Source organism: Panicum virgatum, chromosome 7K (assembly GCF_016808335.1).
Source record: "Panicum virgatum strain AP13 chromosome 7K, P.virgatum_v5, whole genome shotgun sequence".
Lineage (NCBI taxonomy): Eukaryota > Viridiplantae > Streptophyta > Magnoliopsida > Poales > Poaceae > Panicum > Panicum virgatum.
In genome coordinates, this window is record NC_053142.1 from 40,434,703 (window position 1) to 40,441,684 (window position 6,982).

Consider the following 6,982-nt stretch of genomic DNA (forward strand, 5'->3'; position numbering starts at 1 on the left):
TAAGCATAGCTGTGCTATCGACCTATACATACGAGTATAAGACCAAGGAAACCTAGGGACATGCAACTAAGGTTCCAGACAACTCCTAAAAACATAATGCACAAGTACTACACATATAATAATTCATAATTTAAAATAGTAGGTTATGCACCGGGGCTTGCCTTGATTTCAGGTTAAGTTAGTTTGCTTGACATCAAGCTTGATCCACAACGATTGCACCTGAGTGGACTCCAAACTTGATCAACCGCGTGTCATGGTGGGACTCCGGTATAGCAGGCGCAGCAAATCAAGGAAGGAGTCCTAGTCGGTTTGGTTAGATAAGATTGATTCGGTTAGAGTTTGTTTCCTTTGTGTGTTTCCAGGCTTGGCATATATAAGCCCTGACCTGTGATTAGTTTGCATCTAAGATTGTATCTAAACATTGGCCTGGGCTCCTGCCTCCTTGCCGCGCCGAGAGCTTCAGCCATAGCTCCGGCGCGTCGACGAGGTCCAGGGCCACGGCCGCCTACTTCCTTGAATACAATCTCCGCAACATTCCAAGTACCAACTCTCATACATCCCTAACCCGTGACATCTTGGTATCAGGAGTCTTTGGTTCCGTGTCCATGGGGGAAGACGGCGAGAAGAACTCCCTAGAGACGACCGTCGACGAGATGCTCACCACTCTCACCGACCTCGCCGCCAAGGTCTCCGAACTCGCCGCGCAGACCACCTCCCTCAAACCCTTGCTCCCGCTGGTCAAACATCTTGATGGCTTGCCGGACAAGGTTACCACTCTCCAGGCGGCAGCGTTCGAGGGCTCGAACCAGATCGCCGCCCTGAGCCTCGCCGTCTCCCGCCTGGAGAAAGCGCACCGCGGCGAGAAGGAACCGGCGCTGGAGGACAACTTCGCCTCCGCTTCGGGCCCGCCTCCGTTCCGCGAGACGCCCCCACTGCTCCGCCGGGACCACGACGACGACGGCGACGATGACCCTCGCTTCCACCCGCGCGCCCGCATCGAGTTCCCAGCCTTCGACGGCAAGGAAGACCCACTACCATGGCTGAATAGATGCGAAACGTTTTTCCGGTGCCAACACACACCGGAACGCCGTCGCGTTCCCTACGCGTCCCTGCATCTCACGGGGACCGCCCAGCTGTGGTACAATCGCCTGGAGCTGACGTCGGGCACGCCGTCGTGGCGCCGTTTCGGACAGTTGGTGCAGCAGCGTTTCGGCCCGCCCATGACGGACAGCCCGATCGGCGAAATCATGATGCTCCGCCGGGACGGCACCGTGGACGACTACACCGACAAGTTCCTCACCCTCGCGTGCCGCGACGCCGACCTGACGGAAGCGCAGCTAGTCCAGATGTACACCGCCGGCCTCGTCAACCCCCTCAAGACGGATGTCGCGCTACGCCGACCCTCCTCGCTCGACGACGCCATCATGCTCGCCAGGGAGTACGAGCAGCGGCTGCATCTGTCGTCGACCGACCCCGGCAACACTAGGAACGCACGTTCCTCGTTCCGAGCTCCGTCGGCGGCGACCACGACATCACCCACGCCGTCGGCAACGGCCCGCGACACGGCGTCCTCGGCGCCAGCAGGCTCGGGCAAGGCCACGTCGCTCACGTCCACCCTGCCTCGCCGACGCCTATCTCCAGCCGAGATGACGCAGCGCCGAGTGGAAGGCCTGTGCTACAATTGTGACGAGAAGTTCGTCACAGGTCACCGCTGCAAGAAACTCTTCGTCATTGAGATCGTGGGGTTCGATGACGCGGACACGAACCCAACAGCGGCCACCATCTCCGCCACCGACGACATGCCGGGCATCTCCCTCCACGCGATCACCGGCGTTCGGGCTCGCGGCTGCCAGACCATGAAGGTGCTCGTGTCCATCGGCACCACGAAGGGGATCGCTCTGCTCGACTCAGGCTCCTCTCACAACTTCATCGACATCAACATGGCGCGGCGTGCGGGCGTTCCACTCCACCCGTGCCCGAACCTTTCGGTCACCGTGGCGAATGGTGACCGCGTGGCATCTCCGGGCAAGGCTACATCGCAGCACATCGACATCAAGGGGGAGGCGTTCGACATCGACCTTTACGCTCTCCCCTTGGGCGACTACGACATGGTTCTCGGGGTCCAATGGCTGGGCACCCTCGGGCCGATCTTGTGGGACTTCGCGAAGCACACGCTGTGCTTCACTCGTTCTGGGAAGCGGGTCTCGTGGATCGGTACCGACACCACACCAGGCCTGGCGTCCGCTGCTCTGATGAGTCGTGACGGCGATCTTCTCGACACCCTCCTGGAGGAATTCGACTCCCTCTTCGCCGAGCCCCAAGGCCTTCCCCCGGAGCGTCATCTATGCCACCGCATCCGCCTCAAGCAAGGCGCAGGAGCCATCGCCGTTCGGCCGTACCGCTACGCCCACGCCCAAAAAGACGAGCTCGAGCGGCAGTGTGACGAGATGCTACGCCTGGGCATCATTCGGCACAGTACATCGGCATTCTCGTCTCCGGCGTTACTGATCCGCAAGCGCGACGGAACATGGCGCTTCTGTGTGGACTACCGGGCACTCAACGACGCCACAATCAAAGACAAGTTCCCGATCCCGGTGGTGGAGGAGCTCTTGGACGAGCTGCGTGGCGCAAGATTCTTCACCAAGCTGGACATGCGTTCCGGTTATCATCAAGTACTCGTGCACCCCGACGATGTCGAGAAGACGGCGTTCAGAACGCATCAAGGCCTGTTCGAGTTCCTGGTGATGCCGTTTGGCCTCACCAACGCACCGGCGACATTCCAGGCTATGATGAACGACATCCTTCTGCCGTACCTACGTCGGTTCGTGCTTGTCTTCTTCGATGATATACTCATTTACAGCTCATCGTGGTCGGATCACCTCCGCCACGTTCGTACGGTTCTTCGCACGTTACAGGATCATCAACTCTTCCTCAAGCGCTCCAAGTGCGCGTTCGGCCTGTCCTCTGTGGCGTACCTAGGCCACGTCATCTCGGAACGTGGCGTGTCCGTCGACGAACAGAAGGTGGAGGCGGTGCTATCCTGGCCGATTCCTGCTTCAGCCCGTGCCGTTCGGGGTTTCCTCGGCTTGGCGGGCTACTACAGGCGCTTCATCCGCGACTACGGCGCCATCGCCGCCCCGCTCACGGCATTGCTCAAGAAGGATGGTTTCCACTGGAACGAGGACGCGGAACGCGCGTTCCGGGCTTTGCAGCGCGCCTTAACGGCGGCGCCCGTCCTGCAGTTACCGGACTTCGACCACGACTTCATCGTCGAATGCGACGCATCGGGCTCGGGCCTCGGCGCGGTACTACATCAAGGGGGCGGGCCGGTGGCTTTCTTCAGCAAGCCAATCGCCCTACGCCACGCCAAGCTTGCAGCTTATGAACGGGAGCTGATCGGTCTAGTGCAAGCAGTTCGTCACTGGAGGCCGTATCTATGGGGCCGGCGCTTCATCGTGCGCACGGATCATCGGAGTTTGCGGTTCCTTTTGGATCAGCGCCTGACAACAATACCCCAGCATCAATGGGTGAGTAAGCTTTTGGGGTTCGACTTCGTGGTGGAGTACAAACCCGGTGCCTTGAACGTGGTCGCCGATGCTTTATCTCGGCGCAATGAACATGAGGGTAAGCTAGCAGCGTTGTCTGGGCCCACATTCACCGTGTTTGGCCAGGTTCGCCAAGAAATCAATGGAGATGCTGATCTTTCGTTACTGCGTGACGCCGTTCGTGGGGGCATTAAGCCGGTGCAGTGGTCGGTGGTTGATGGTCTGATTCTGTTCAAGGGCCGAGTGTTCATCTCAGGATCATCTGGTCTTCTTTCAACCATTCTGGAGGCTATCCATGGCATAGGACATGAAGGAGTGCACAAGACATTGCATCACCTTAGAGCTGATTTCCATGTGACCAATGATCGCAAGGTCGTGCAAGATTTTGTGCGCGCATGTACAACTTGTCAGCGCCACAAGAGTGAACATTTGCAGCCTGGGGGTTTGCTGCAACCGCTAGAAGTTCCATCATCAGTATGGTCCGATGTGGCCATGGATTTCATTGAAGCTTTGCCCAAAGTCAATGGAAAATCCGTCATCTTGACAGTCATTGATCGTTTCTCCAAGGCAGCTCATTTCATTGCTCTTGCTCATCCATATACAGCAGTCTCAGTGGCACGGGTTTTCTTTTCAGAGGTGGTCCGTTTACATGGCATTCCTACCTCGATCGTAAGCGATCGCGATCCGGTGTTCACAAGCTCATTTTGGCGCGAGCTATTCAGATTATCTGGTGTGAAGTTGCAGTTCACTTCAGCCTTCCATCCGCAGTCTGATGGGCAATCCGAGGCAGCAAACAAGATCGTCTCCATGTATCTGAGGTGTCTCACAGGTGATCGGCCACGTAATTGGTTGGAATGGCTTCCGTGGGCAGAGTTTTGCTACAACTCGTCATATCAGCAGTCCCTAAAGACATCTCCCTTCCATGTGGTTTATGGTCGCCATCCTCCAACCATTCGTTCCTATGAGCAAGGGGACGCTCGCTTGCCGGCGGTAGACAAGGCGATGAGCGACCGGGATGAATTTCTTGCGGAGGTACGGGACCGTTTGGAGCAGGCTCAGCAACACTACAAGGCTGTCTATGATAAGCGTCATCGTCTAGTGGAGTATGCACCGGGACAGTGGGTTTGGCTTCGATTGATGCATCGGCCTGCCGCTTCCCTGAATGTGCGAGGCCGTGGAAAGTTGGGGCCTCGTTTCTTTGGGCCGTATCAAATCTTGGAGCGCGTTGGTGATGTGGCGTACAAACTAGCTCTTCCAGTTGGCACTCGTATTCATGATGTCTTTCATGTTGGGCTACTAAAACCGTTTCATGGGGAACCGCCAGTGGTGATTCCAGCTTTACCGCCGTTGCAGCATGGTCGTGTCGTTCCAGAGCCAGAAGCAGTGCTTAAGAGTCGGCTTGCTCGGGGCCATCTGGAGTTCTTGGTTCAGTGGAAGGGAGCTCCTGCAACAGAAACTTCCTGGGTTAACCGTGATGAGTTTCAGCGCTTATTTCCGAAGTTCCAGCTCGAGGACGAGCTGCTTCTCCAGGAGGGGAGAGATGTCATGGTGGGACTCCGGTATAGCAGGCGCAGCAAATCAAGGAAGGAGTCCTAGTCGGTTTGGTTAGATAAGATTGATTCGGTTAGAGTTTGTTTCCTTTGTGTGTTTCCAGGCTTGGCATATATAAGCCCTGACCTGTGATTAGTTTGCATCTAAGATTGTATCTAAACATTGGCCTGGGCTCCTGCCTCCTTGCCGCGCCGAGAGCTTCAGCCATAGCTCCGGCGCGTCGACGAGGTCCAGGGCCACGGCCGCCTACTTCCTTGAATACAATCTCCGCAACATTCCAAGTACCAACTCTCATACATCCCTAACCCGTGACACCGCGACTTCGTGAACGATATGCGTAGCTTCTAGCTCTACATGAAATGATAGAATGCCATGTATGAGTGCAATGTATGAATGCATACTGACATTTTATGAAACAATCATGATGCTAAATGGTGAAGAGTGGTGACTATTCAGTTATTAACTGATAGAACAGTCATTTACCGAAAAACCAGCTAACTAGTCCTTTGTTGAACGCACGGATGGTCCTGCTGGTGATGCTCTGGTTACCCTATTACTCTTGTCTAAAGTATTCCTCACGCTAAAGCTGCAAGTTAACCCTAACAACAGGTAACCTATCTACTAAACCACTGTAAGAGGCAATGTTAGCATATCTACTAACAACAAGAAAACTATTTTAATTAACTAAGCCCTAATTAAATTTAACTAGTCTATCAAGCATAAAATAATCATTAGCAACTAACTAAATTATTTTGGCATGAACCCCAAAAATATGTTTTTAATACAACTAGCTAAATTCGCCACGAGCAAAATAGATTTACTAAAGTAGATCATGAGTACATTCTAGTGATGAGCGAAATCTAGCATGAAACAGCTACTGATACAGTGTTCTAATTTAAATTAACAAGATTTTTTTTACATATAATTTATTTCTTAATTTATAGCTATACTAAGATATGGAGAACACAATTAACATATCAAACTATGTTTTCTGGACATGAATTTTTTTTATAGTGGACTACACATGCATAAAATGAAGTACCGCAAAAATTTCATAATTTTTGGACTAGCAGATTTGCAGAAATTAATTAATTAAGCCTAAACACAATTTAAATTTTTGCAAGGGTAAAAAGATCATTTTGCAAGAATTAATATTTTTCCCTTATAGATACAGATGCAACCACTCTAACAAAACTAATTTTGTATTTTTACTATTTTTCGTTGATTTGTTATGCAGTCTACAAGTTTTCGTCAAATGAATAAAAATCAGAAAATCTTACCCACCGGTAAGACAGGTCACGGCCGGACCATGGCCGGCGGCGTGGCGAGCTGCTCTCGCCGGCGGCAAAGCTGCTCGGCGGCAGGGCAGGGCGACGCGGCGGCTAGCATAGCCGAGCGGATCTGGCGCGCTCGGCGGCGCGGCGCAGAGGCGCCGGCGCACGGCCCGCAGCAAGGCAGCGGCGGCAACTCCACGAACGAGCACGGAAACTCACGGAACGTGCAAGAACGAGGAGAGCACGAGCATCAGTGCCTCACCTAGGTTCGATTTGAGCCGCCGGACAAAGAAAACGGTGGCCGGAACTAGGAGTTCGACGTCGAGGTGGAGCTCAATGGCCATGGATGGCCGGCGGCCGGAGAACCTTCGTTTCCCGGCTATACGGTGGCCGGAGCTCGTGTCGGAGGGGTTGAGGAGGGAGCTAGGGAGGTGAGGGAGCTTCGGTTGGCGGCGATTTGAAGATGGTGGGGCGGAGGCCGGGGATTTGGCCGGTGGACGGGAGCCGCACGAGCTCGTTCGAGCTCTGCTCGAGGAAGAAGAAGAAGGGGCAAGCTGAGCGTGAGAGAGAGAGGGGAAAATATCACGCGGCCGACTCGGGATAAGGACGAGG